Source organism: Macrotis lagotis, chromosome 4 (assembly GCF_037893015.1).
Source record: "Macrotis lagotis isolate mMagLag1 chromosome 4, bilby.v1.9.chrom.fasta, whole genome shotgun sequence".
NCBI lineage: Eukaryota > Metazoa > Chordata > Mammalia > Peramelemorphia > Peramelidae > Macrotis > Macrotis lagotis.
The window spans coordinates 266,204,432-266,217,324 of NC_133661.1; the positions used below are offsets into that span (position 1 = coordinate 266,204,432).

Below are 12,893 nucleotides of genomic sequence, written 5' to 3' on the forward strand. Positions count from 1 at the left end.
GAGGAGCCCAGGGATGGTGTCCACTGCTCTACTGCACTGGAACTCTCCCTGCAGCCCTGTCCGCAAGCTCCTGGTGGACAGCACCAACACCAGTGCCTTTGCTCCCTAGTGGACTCAAGCCTCTGCCATCTAGCCCCATCTCTGATCCAGCAGGCTCTTGGACCCTCAGACTCCTGGCTTCAATTCAGCTACTAATCTGGTTGATCCAGGGCTGATCCTCCCTCTGAGCCCAGACTCACCCGCCTGAATTAATCCAGTGCTGCTGGGGGAGACAAATCCTGAGGTAGATGTTCTTTCTCCTTGCTTTTCTTTCTGGGTTTTGTGGGTCAGATTTCTTTTAATAGGTTTGTTTCATATGATAGATGGGGAAAGATCAGGAGACTTCAGAACTGGGCCTGTCTTCTCTCTGCCATCTTGGTTGGAATTCGGTAGTTGATTCTTGGTTGTAATCCAAGATCTTTTTGCCATTCAAAATATCATATCCCAAACCCTATGAGCTCTTAATGTTGAAGCTGCTAAATCTATAGTTCCACAATATTTGGATTGTTTCTTTCTGGTTGCTTTAATAATTTATCCTTAACTTGGAGATTCTGGAATTTAGTTATAATTTTCCCAGCAGTTTTTATTTTAGAGTCTCAGGAGGGCATTGGTAGATTCTTTCAATTTCTATTTTACCCTCACTTTCTAAGACAGCAGAGCAGTTTTCCTGTATTATTTCTTTATTTTTTGCAAGGCAATGGGGTTAAGTGGCTTGCCCAAAACCACACAGCTAGGTAATTATTAAGTGTCTGAGGCTGGATTTGAACTCAGGTACTCATGACTGCAGGGCCAGTGCTCTATCCACTGTGGCACTAGCCGCCCCCAATTATTTCTCAAAAAATGACATCTAGACTCTTCTTCTTTTGATCATGACTCTCAGGTAGTATAATAATTTTTAAATTATCTCTCTTGGATGTCTTTTCAGGTCAATTGTTTTTTCAATGAGATATTTCACATTTTCTTCTAGTTTTTCATTCTTTTGGTTTTGTTTTACTGTTTCTTGATTTCTCACAAAGTCATAAACTTCCCTTAGCCTCCATTCAACATTTGAAGGAATTATTTTCTTCAGAGAGATTTTATATCTCCATATCTCCTTTTCTACCTGGCTAGTACTGATTTCTAAGGCATTCTTTTCCTCATTGGTCTCTTGGACTGTTTTTTCCATTTGACACAAACTGACTTTTAATATGTTATTTTCTTCAATATTTTTGTTATGTCCTTTCAAAATCTTCATTGAGCTCTTCCATAGCCTGAGATCAATTCATTTTTCTTGGAGGATTTGAATTCAGAAGATTTGGCTTTGTTATGTTCTTAATATGTAGCTAGATCCTCAATAAGATCAAAGTAATTGTCAGATTTTTTCTTCTATTGTTTGCTCATATCCCTTTGACTTGATTTTAACTCTTTGTTTAGATAGGACAATGTTTCCAGGGTATAGGACATAGTGTCGCCAGCTTTTGAGGTTTTTTGCAACTGTGTTTAGGGACTCTTCCCAGAATCTTGCAAGCTCTGTATTCCACGAGGCTCTTAGGAGACTACTTTCCTAGCCTGTACTCTGATCTGTGGATGACCATAAGCACTTCCATCTGCTCTGGAACCCTGGTATTCTCCATTGCAGACAGCCCCAAATTGTCACTGATTATTGCACTGATGAAATAAGCATGTCCATTCTTCTTTAAGAATATGCCATACATATACCCCAGTTTGCTAACCCATTCCCCAAATGAAGGACATTTATTCGATTTCCAATTCTTTGCCACCACAAATAGGGCTGCTATGAATATTTTTGTACAAGTGATGATTTTACCCTTTTTCATCATCTCTTCAGGGTATATACCCAGTAGTGGTATTGCTGGATCAAAGGCTATGCACATTTTTGTTTCCTGCTAACTTTCTAAGTTGCTCTTGGCAATCCTTGGGATGAGAGATCTGGAAACTGACACTGCTGCCATGGACCAGGTGTTCTCATGGACCCAGGGACCTGGATGACTGGAGCCCTTTGCTCTGGCAAGGCACTGGCTGTGCTGCAAGCCTTTTCTAATCTAATCTAAATATACCCTTCCTGTAGATTTTCCAAGTTGTCTTGGTCTGGAAAATTGTTTCACTCAGTCTTTTTATGGGTTCTGCTACATTAGAATTTCATTACAGTCATTACTTAAATATATTTGGAGTGGTTTGGGGGAGAGCTCACAGGGGTTCCTGCCTTTACTGCATCATCTTGGCTCTACCTTCCCTTATACAGAATTGTTGAAAATCACCTGACCAGTTGCTTTGAAGGTAAAGTCCCATTTCTGTAACCCTATATCATTTACAAAGGATTTGTCCATAGGAAAACTTGAGGCAGTGCAAATATTATTTTCCTCTTTTATAAAGATAAGAATACTGAGGCTCAGATCTATATCAGATTGAGACCCTGACAAACTTCATACTTTCAGTCATGAATGCTATCATTTTGGCTTTGATGTTTTGCTTTTGGAGCAATAGAAAGGAATATGCACTTATATAATATACAATTTTATATGATGGACACCATGCTAAGCACTTTACCAATCTCATTTAATTCTATGAGGCAAACAATGTTAAATGATTTGCCCAGAGTTCTACAGCTAGTGTCTGAGGTCAAATTTGAGCTAAGGTCTTCTTGATTTCAGGCCTGGTGCTTTATTCACTGAGACATCTAGAGTTGGATGATTATTCTCATTTTACAGTTGAGGAAACTGAGCTATCTCAGGTTTAAATGACATATTTTAGGTTTACACATCAGTTTGACTTCATCCCCCAAGCTGGTGTCAGTCAAAGGCACAAATTTTACTTATGAATCTGGTCTTTATCACAACAAAATCCAGTTCTTAGTTTTCTTCTTTTGCAGTTCATTGACTCTTAATAGATATCTAGAATCTCTTAGCCCTAATGATGTTCCAATGACAGCTGTGAGTTGTTAGTTTGTAGACTTGCCTGAGGTCTGCAAAACATAGTGCCATGATGGTCTGATTAATTCCAAAATTGTAAGATTGAACTTCTGAATTTTAAATAGAGTTCTGAGCTGAAATTAATAGTCTTCCTCCCTCCGCTCCCCCATCCCTTCTAAGTCATTGATAAAGAGAATCTGAGGCAGTCTTTTTTGTTCCAGGAGTGGTAAGAGGACATAAGTGGTTTCTTGACTGGTGAATTAAAATGTATAAACTTTTCTTTGGCATATGCTCAGCACAATATAGTATCACAGAATTTCTGAATATCATAATCTCCATCAAAGGATGGTATGCTTAAAGAACAGTTAGGAGTAGAGAGGGGGAAGATTATGCTAACTGCACAAGTTCCTCCCAGCTACCTTGAAGTTGTTTCTTCAAGGCTATATATTCCTTATAAAGCTTTTGTGTCCCAATAACATACTTAGGTTCCAGTGAAGTATTAGAATTTGAGAAAGTAACAATATTCTCAGAATCTCTTGACTAGAGAGGGAGTTTACCTTCAGGCAGAGAAGCATTCACTCCCAAGGTGTTAAGCTGATGTTTCACGCATCATCTAAATAGGTGTAAATACCATTTGCAGGGTTAAAATTTAATTCCTGAATTTTGCTTTTCCAGGGCAAGATTTCTTTGAATAAGGTCTTTTTTTTAGGTTTTTGCAAGGCAAATGGGATTAAGTGGCTTGCCCAAGGCCACACAGCTAGGTAATTATTAAGTGTCTGAGACCAGATTTGAATCCAGGTACTCCTGACTCCAGGACCAGTGCTTTATCCACTACGCCACCTAGCTGCCCCTGAATAAGGTCTTAATTAATGCTTTCAATTTTTTTTCAATCTGTTCAGTTTATCCTTCAGTAACAAACTCCGTAATGAATGAGGCAATTTGTATTTGATTTTTGGCTGTTTATAAACAGAACAAAGAGTAGTGTGTAGTAGAGGATAGCAAGTCAGAATACTTGGGTTTAAGTTCCATTTCTGTTAAGTGATTTTATGAGGTTCTATAAGACACCCCTTCTTGAGGACCCAGGCAATTTACTAAATTTAAAAATTGCAGAGCAGGTGAGGATTTACATTACTAAAGCATTTAGCATTGGTGCAGCTGTATGGCAATGAAATCATAGGGTTGGCTTAAAAAAACATGGAATAAAACTTTGTACAAGACAGTTATTAGGGATAGAATTAGTATAAGGACACTTTTGAACTCACCTCTCTCTGGATAATGGTATCCATAAAGCTTCTGGGAGTGGGAATCTCTAACAAGATTAGTACTTGAGGAGGAGAATCGAAAAGTCTGGGCAAAGTCTTGGAATGACAGCTGATGAACCTAGGGCATAGAAATAAACCCTGTTGGGTATTGCATCCTTTGGATACCATATTTGTATAAGCCTTGATTCCCTCTATCTATCATCGTCATTGTCTTTTCAAAGAGCTAGTTTATAAGAAGAAAGTCCTGGATTTTCTACACAATGCTAAATTTTGAATGAGAGATAGATTTTAAGTAATACATGATCTTTTCAGTTAATTTATATATCTATAAAATAAAAGAAAGTGTCATGAAGAAACTACCAGAAATTGAAAACGCATGTGCTGTTTGGCAACAGAACAATATTTTTCTGTGGACTTCTTTGTTCTTTCTTCCTAGTACATGTTTTTATGGAATTGCATATAGAAATGAGATGTATTACCAATTTTGTATCCCTGATACATGACAAAGCATCCTGCTGTCTTTTTTCAGGTTAATAATCACAACAAAATGTGTAAGAACATTTGGCATGCTAATTAGGTGCCATCAAGGTTAGAGAGAAGCCTGGTCCATTCATGAGCCTCTGGTATTAACCCAGGGGTACTCATCTTCTATGGGATGGATCCAACTGGAAATATCTCTGATTTATAATTACGTTAGGAAATCCTTCTGGGTCTGAACCCAAACGTGGATTTCTTTGACCCTAAGTTCAAACATATCTACTAAATTAATTTGTTTTACTGATAATTGAGTATTTCCTAAATGTAAGTCAGCCATCAAAATACAGTTATAGTTACCCTTTGTGAAAAGAACTTCTATGAATATATAGGGAAAAACTACAAAATATCATTTGACTAAAATTTTGCTGGTCCATGTTTTTTTAACACAATAACTAAGATTTAAGTTTAAATCTTTTCCATTTCTAAATAACTTCTGACCTAGTAATTCTGGATTTCAGCAGTTGCAGTATTCTACCATGGATATTGTGAAGCTTTTCTCTATTAGGGGAAGTTATATAGGAAAGGATGAGAATTCTGCAGAGCTAATTCATGATCACAACAGACACAGGAGACAGGGATAAAACCCTGTGGAGGATAATGAAAACAATATGGTTACTGCTTCAGTTTATTAGCTAAAGATCCTGAAAACTGAAAAGTGGAGTGTGACAAATTACATTTTGGATAGGTTTTTGCAAGGTAGATGGGGTTAAGTGGCTTGCCTAAGGCCACACAGCTAGGTAACTATTAAGTGTCTGAGGCCAGACTTGAACTCAGGTACTCCTGACTCCTGTGCCAGTACTTGATCCACTGAGCCACCTAGCCACCCCCATTTCATTTCCATTTTGACACAAAATATTAAGCACTGTGAATAAAGGGGAAAAAATTCAGTGTAAAAGACTTAAGGTGAACTTATTGTTCAAATTAAAGAAGGCAATCTCATAATTAAATGTACTTTCTTTTAAAGAAAGTCAACACTTCTTCAAACTTTATTAAATAACTTGATTGAAAAAATTAAGACATTTGTTGAGACAATCATAAAAACCTTTTCAATAAAGCAACTAGGAGGGTTTAATGACAACAAAGAATGCTAGCAGGACAATCTAAGAAAAACTGCTTAAAGAAGAGAATTAGGCTCAATTTGTGCTTTAATATCTCTGAGTTTCAAGCATTATCTCTTGTAGTTATTTCTGTTTAACTTCCATTGAGAGATAAGGGTCCAGTCTGAACATAAAATTTTTCAGAAGAGCAGTACTTCTCAAAGGGAAACAGAAATAAACAGACATGGGGCACATATGGAGTGTGAAAGAAGATAATGTGACATAATGGATAGTGAGTATCCTTGGTTTTAAGATTCTGCTTGTGGAAAGCTCTAAGTAAAGTATCTGGGCTCTCAGTATTCAGAAATTGCAGCCCATATCAGAAATTCTCTCTACTTGTGAGCAGAGATCTGGATTTTAGGGAGAAGGCAGATTCTGCCTCCAACTTCCTAACAGTACTTTTCCTATCCCAAAACTAGATGATTTGTTGTCCAGGGTGTTGCTAAGCTATGTTTTCTTTCTTTTCCACAAACACCCTAATATGTTCATTCTCAGTTTTTTTTTGCATGAGAATTCTAATTCTTCTAGAATGAGAATGGCATCAAAAAAGTCTAGCATCTTGTAATCCTGCTATCTGCTCATCTTTCTCCATTTTTAAATAGATGGTTAGTTGGGCAAAAAGTTAGACAAAATAACTCCTAAGAATTGCTTCATTGGTGGTACATATGCTATTTTTATTTCTAGTGCTAGCAATTTGGTTTTCTTCTTGTTTTTAACCAAGTTAAACAATGGTGTATCTCTTTAATATATTTCTTAACAATGACAGATCATAGTTGTCTTTGTTAGTCCTACAGATTTTTTGCTCTCAATTTTAATCTCTCCTTTGAAATTCTTTATTTCTATTTTGATTTTTAATAAGGGATTTTAATTTGTTCTTTTGTTCTAGTAAGTTGAATATCCAAATCATTTATCAACACTTCATTTCATTGAAAATCACATTTACAGATATGCAATTTTCCCCTAAGTATTGCTTTTTCTGCATTCCATAAATTTTGTCAGTTTCATTGTTGCCATTCTCTTTAATGAATTATTTTATTTTTGCCAGTTCCATTTCTTCCTTTCTTCCTTCCTTCTTTCCTTCCTTCCATTCTCTCTCTCTCTCTCTCTCTCTCTCTCTCTCTCTCTCTCTCTCTCTCTCTCTCCTTCTTTATTTTTTTCCAATTACATGCAAAGATAGTTTTCAACATTCATCCTTTCCTCAAGCTTTCAATTTCCATATTGTTCTTCCACCTTCCCTTCCCTGTCCTCTTCCCATGGAAACAAAAAATCTGATATAGGTTACTGTACACATAAAATCGTGTTTAACATATTAACATATTAGTCATGTTGTGAAAGAAGAATTAGACCATGAGGAAAAAAGAGATCCTAAGAGAGAAAGAAAAAAAACAAAAGAAGTTTTGAAAAGTGAACATAGTATGCTTTGCTCTGCAACTGAAGTTTTGTCTCTAGATGAGGATTGCATTTTCCATAACAAGTCTCTCAGCATTGTACTTGACCACTGAACTGCTGAGAGAAGCTCATTCATCACAGCTGATCATCTCACAATGTTGATATTAACGTGTACAATGTTCTCCTGGATCTACACACCACACTTGGGATCAATTCATACAATTCTTTCCAGATTTCAAAAAAATATATATAAATATTTTATTTGTTTTCAAATTATATAAGCAATTGTAGTTCCTACCTATCATTTTGTAAGGTTTAAAATTTTACAATTTTCCCCCTATCATCCCTTCCTTCTGTCCCCCCCACACACAGACGGCAATCTGATACTCATTACATTGTTTCCATACGATGCATTGATAAAAATTGAGTGTCTTGAGAGAAAAAAAATAGCCTTGAGGAAGAAATAAGATATTAGAGATAACAAAATTTTTTAGTATATAAAACATTTTTTTTTTAAATTTGAAGGTAATAATCTTTAGTCTTTGTTTAAACTCCACAGTTCTTTCTCTGGTTTCAGATGGTATTCTCCATCACAGATACCCTAAAATTGTGCCTGATTATTTTACTGAGGGAAAGAGCATGTACATTAAGATTGACCATCACATGCTGTTAGGATGTACAAAGTTCTTCTGGTTCTGCTCATCTCACTCAGCATCAATTCATGCAAGTCTTTCTAGGCTTCTCTGAAATCCCATTCCCTCCTGGTTTCTAATAGAACAAAGCATTCCATCACATACATATACCACAATTTGTTAGCCATTCCTCAATTGATGGACATCCCCTCAATTTCCAATTTTTTGCCACCATAAACAAAGCTGCTATGAATAATTTTGCACAAGTGATGTTTTTTTTTCTTTTTCATGACCTCTTTAGGGTATAGACCCAGTAGTGGTATTATGGGATCAAAGGCTATGTACATTTTTATTGCCTTTTGGGCATAATTCCAAATTACTCTCCAGAAAAACTGAATCAGTTCACAGCTTTGCCAACAATACATTAGTGTCTCAGATTTCTCACATCCCTTCCACCACTGATCATTGTCCTTTATGGTCATTTTGGCCCATCAGAGAGATGTGACGTGGTACCTCAAAGATGCTTTAATTTGCATTTCTCTAATCAGTGAAGATTTAGAGCAATTTTTCACATGACTGTGGATAGCTATGATTTCCACATATGCAAATCATCTTTGCATCTCCTTTGACCATTTGTCAATTGGGGAGTTTGTTTTTTTATAAATTTGACCCATCTCTATATATATATTTTAGAAGTAAACCCTTTGACAGTAATGCTAGATGTAAAAACTGTTTCCCAATTTAATACCTCTCTTTTGATCTTGGTTACAGTAGATTTGTTTGTGCAAAAAGCTTTTTAATTTAATACAATCAAAATTATCCAGTTTGTTTATAATGATCTTTCCATCTTTTCCTTGGTCACAAGCTGCTTCCCTTTACATAGAACTGACAGGTAAACAATTCCTTGTTCTCCAAGATGGCTTACAATATTGTCTTTTATGTCTAAATCCTGCACCCATTTTGATCTTATCTTGGTATGGGGAGTGAGATGTAGATCTAATCATAGTTTCAGTCATGTTATCTTAGAGTTTTCAAACAGATTTTAATCAAAGAGAGAGTTGTCATCCCAGAAACTGGGCTCAAATAGCAGATTACTATAATCATTCCCTGCTGCCTCTGTTGCATGTAGTCTATTCCGCTGATTCACCACTCTATTTCTTATCCAATACCAGATAGTTTTGATGACTGATGCTTTATATTATAATTTTAGATATGGTAAGGCTAAGCCACCATTTTTACACTTCTTTTTTTCATTTAATCATTTGATATTCTTGATGATTTGCTCCTCCACATACATTTAGTTACAATGTTTTTTTTATCTCATTAAAGTAATTTTTTTGCAAGTTTGATTGATAAGGCACTAAATAAGTAGTTTAATTTAGGTAAAATTGGCGTTTTCTATTATTTGAGCCTGGTCACTCCATGAGCAGTTGATATTGGCCCAGTTGTGAGAAAAGTGTTTTATCGTTGTTTACACAGAGTTTCTGAGTCTTCCTTGGCAAGTAGTCTCCTAAGTATTCTATATTGTCTGAAATTATTTTAAATGGAATTTCTCTTTCTACCTCTTTCTGCTCTATCTTGCTTAGTTATATAGAAATTCTGAGGATTTATAAGAGTTTATTTTATATCTTTAGAAACTGCTAAATTTGTTGTTTCTATAGCTTTTAGATGATTTTTTAGGGTTCTCTAAGTACACCATCATGTCATTAGCAAAGAGTGAGTGTTTCGTTAACTTCTTTCTCAATTCTAATTCCTTCAATTTCTTTTTCTTTTCTTATTGCTGAAATTAACATATCTAATACAATATTGAATAATAGTGGTGATAACGGACATCCTTCTTTGACACTGATCTTATTGGGAATGTCTCTAGCTTATCCCCATTGCATATAATGCTTGTTGATGGTTTCAGATAGATACCAATTATCATCATAAGAAACAATCCATTAATTCATATGATTGCTAGTGTTTTTGGTAGTAATGGGTGCTATATTTTGTGAAGGGGTTTTTTCAGCATCTATTGAGATAACCCTATGATTTCTGTTAAATTTGTTATTGATATAGTCAATTATAATAACAGTTTTCCTAATATTGAACCAACCCTGCATTCCTGGGATATGTCCTGCTTGGCAATAGTGTATTATCCAAGTGATAACCTTCTGTAATTATTTTGCTAAGGTTTTAGTTAAGATTTTTGGATCCATATTCATTAAGGAAATTGGTCAATAAATTTCTTTTTCTTCTTGATTTAGGTATCAGTACCATATTGGTGTCATGGAAGGAAACAGGCAGAGTTATGTCTTTGTCTATTTTTCCAAAGAGTTTATATAGAATTGAAAAGAATTGTTTGATAGAATTCACTATTGCATCCATCTGGACCTGGAGATATTTTCTTAGAGAGTTCAAGAATTACTTGCTGTGGGGCGGCTAGGTGGCGCAGTGGATAGAACACTGGCCTTGGAGTCAGGAGTACCTGAGTTCAAATCCGGCCTCAGACCCTTAATAATTACCCAGCCATGTGGCCTTGAGCAAGCCACTTAACCCCATTGCCTTGCAAAAAATAAAAAAAAATAATGACTTGCTGAATTTCTTTTTTCTGAGATACGGTTACTTAATTATTTAATTTCCTCTTTATTTAACAAGGGCAACTTTTATTTTTTGCAAATATTCATCCATTTCACTTAGATTATCAAATTTATTGATATACAGTTGGTCAAAGTAGTTCTTATTTATTGGTTTAATTTCCTCTTCAATAGTGTGCTCACCTTTCAGTCATGATAATAGTAATTTGATTATCTTCTTTCTTTTTTTAATCAAATTAACCAAAGTTTTATCAATATTGTTTTTTTCATAAAACCAACTCTTTTTTATTAGTTTAATAGTTTTCTTGCTTTAATTTTTATTAATTTGTCCTTTAATTTTGAAAATTTCTAATTTGATATTTAATTGGGGGGTTTTTAAATTGGTCTTTCTCTATTTTTTTAGTTGCATGCCTAGTTCATTGATTTTCTCTTTCTTTTATTCATATTAACATTTAAATATATAATATATTCCCTAATAACTGTCTTGGCTTTATTCTAAAAGTTTTGGTATGTTGTCTCATTATTGTGATTGTCATTAATTCCATAATTTGTTGTTTAATATACTTATTCTTTTAGAATGAGGTTATTTAGTTTCCAATTACTTTTAGGTTTATCTCTCCATGGCCCACTATTGCACATGATTTTTATTGCATAATAGTCAGAAAAGGAACTATTCACTATTTCTGCTTTTCTGCATTTGATAATGAAGTTTTTATGCTCTAGTACATGGTCAATTTTTGTGTACGTGTCATGTCCTGCAGAAAAAGAGTGTATTCCTTTCTATTGCAATTCAATTTTCTTGAAAGGTCTATCATGTGTAGGTTTTGAAACATTCTATTTACCTCCTTAACTTCCTTCTTGCTTCTTTTATGGTTAAATTTACCTTATTCTGTGAGAGTGAGGTTGAAGTTGAGTTTTGCTGTCTATATATATATATATATATATATATATATATATATATATATATATCACTTGGTGCATACATAGTTACTATTGAGATTGCTTTATTGTCTATTGTACATTTAGGAGGATATAATTTCCTTCCTTATCTCTTTTGATAAGATCTGTTTTTGCAGCTGCTTTTCTGAGATAAGAATTGCTACTTATTTTTACTCCAAACTTTTATCTTTATATGTATCTTTCTGCTTCAAATTAGTGTCTTGTAAGCAGCATTTTGTAAGATTCTGGTTTTAATCGACTCTGCTTATATTTTATGGGAGAGTTCATTCCATTCACATTCAGAGTTATATTTCTGAACTCTTTATTGCCCTCCATGCAATGTTTCCCTCTATGTCTATTTTCCCCATTTTTCACTTTATCCATATTTCCCAGCATTTTGCTTCTGAATACCACCTCATTAAGTGTGCTTGTCCCCTTATAACCAACCTCCTTCCTTTACTTCTCTTTTCCCATTATCACTTCTTCTTTCCCTTCCTTCTATGTGTTCCTCTTTGCCTACTCTCTCCCCCTTTTCCCTCTTAATTATTGAAAAGTATGATGCTTCTGTGCTCACTTTGGCAGCAAATATAATAAAATTGGAATAATACAGAGAAGATTAGTATGGCCCCTGCGCAAGGATGATAAAGTAATTTCAATATTGAATATATATGCACCCAGTGGGACAGCACCCACATTCTTAGAGGAGAAGCTGAAAGAACTACAGGAAGACATAGAGAGCAAAACGCTACTAGTGGGAGACCTCAACCTCCCACTATCAGATCTACATAAATTGAATCATAAAATAAACAAGAAAGAAGTTAAGGAGGTAAATAGATTGTTAGAAAAATTAGATATGGTAGACTTATGGAGGAAACTGAATGGGGATAGAAAGGAATATACCTTTTTCTCTGAAGTACATGGAACTTATACAATAATTGACCATGTACTAGGACACAAAAACCTAATAATCAACTGCAGAAAGGAGGAAATAGTCAATGCATTTTTCTCAGATCACAATGCAATAAAAGTCATATGCAATACTGGGCCAGGGAGATATAAACCCAGAACAAATTGGAAACTGAATAACCTCATTTTAAAAAATGAGTGGACCAAAAAACAAATTATAGAAAGAATTAACAATTTTATCCTAGAAAATGATAATAATGAAACAACATACCAAAACCTATGGGATTCATTCAAAGCAAATCTCAGGGGATATATTATAGCTCTAAATGCTTACATGAATAAATTGGAGAAAGAGGAAATCAATGAACCAAATATGCAACTAAAAAAAATTAGAGAAAGAACAAATCAAAAATCCCCAAATAAATACCAAATTAGAAATGATGTTGCCTATGCAGTCCAGGCCTTGCTTTTGCAGAGGTTTATTTCCCATTTTGTGTATAGGTTATTACTTAGCATCTTGGCTTCATCCGAGAAGACTAATTCCCTTGAAAGTCTTGACCTTTTGTTTCTCCACATGAATTTAGTTACTATTTTTTCTAACTCA

General features: G+C 34.9%; 1 non-coding gene across 1 annotated transcript; it reads left to right on the plus strand.

The window, feature by feature from the left end:
- Positions 1–11,949: 11,949 nt before the first annotated feature.
- LOC141523122 (U6 spliceosomal RNA) lies at positions 11,950–12,053 on the plus strand. The gene has a single exon (XR_012478337.1). It is a non-coding gene; the product is annotated as a U6 spliceosomal RNA (small nuclear RNA).
- The last annotated feature ends 840 nt before the right edge of the window (positions 12,054–12,893 follow it).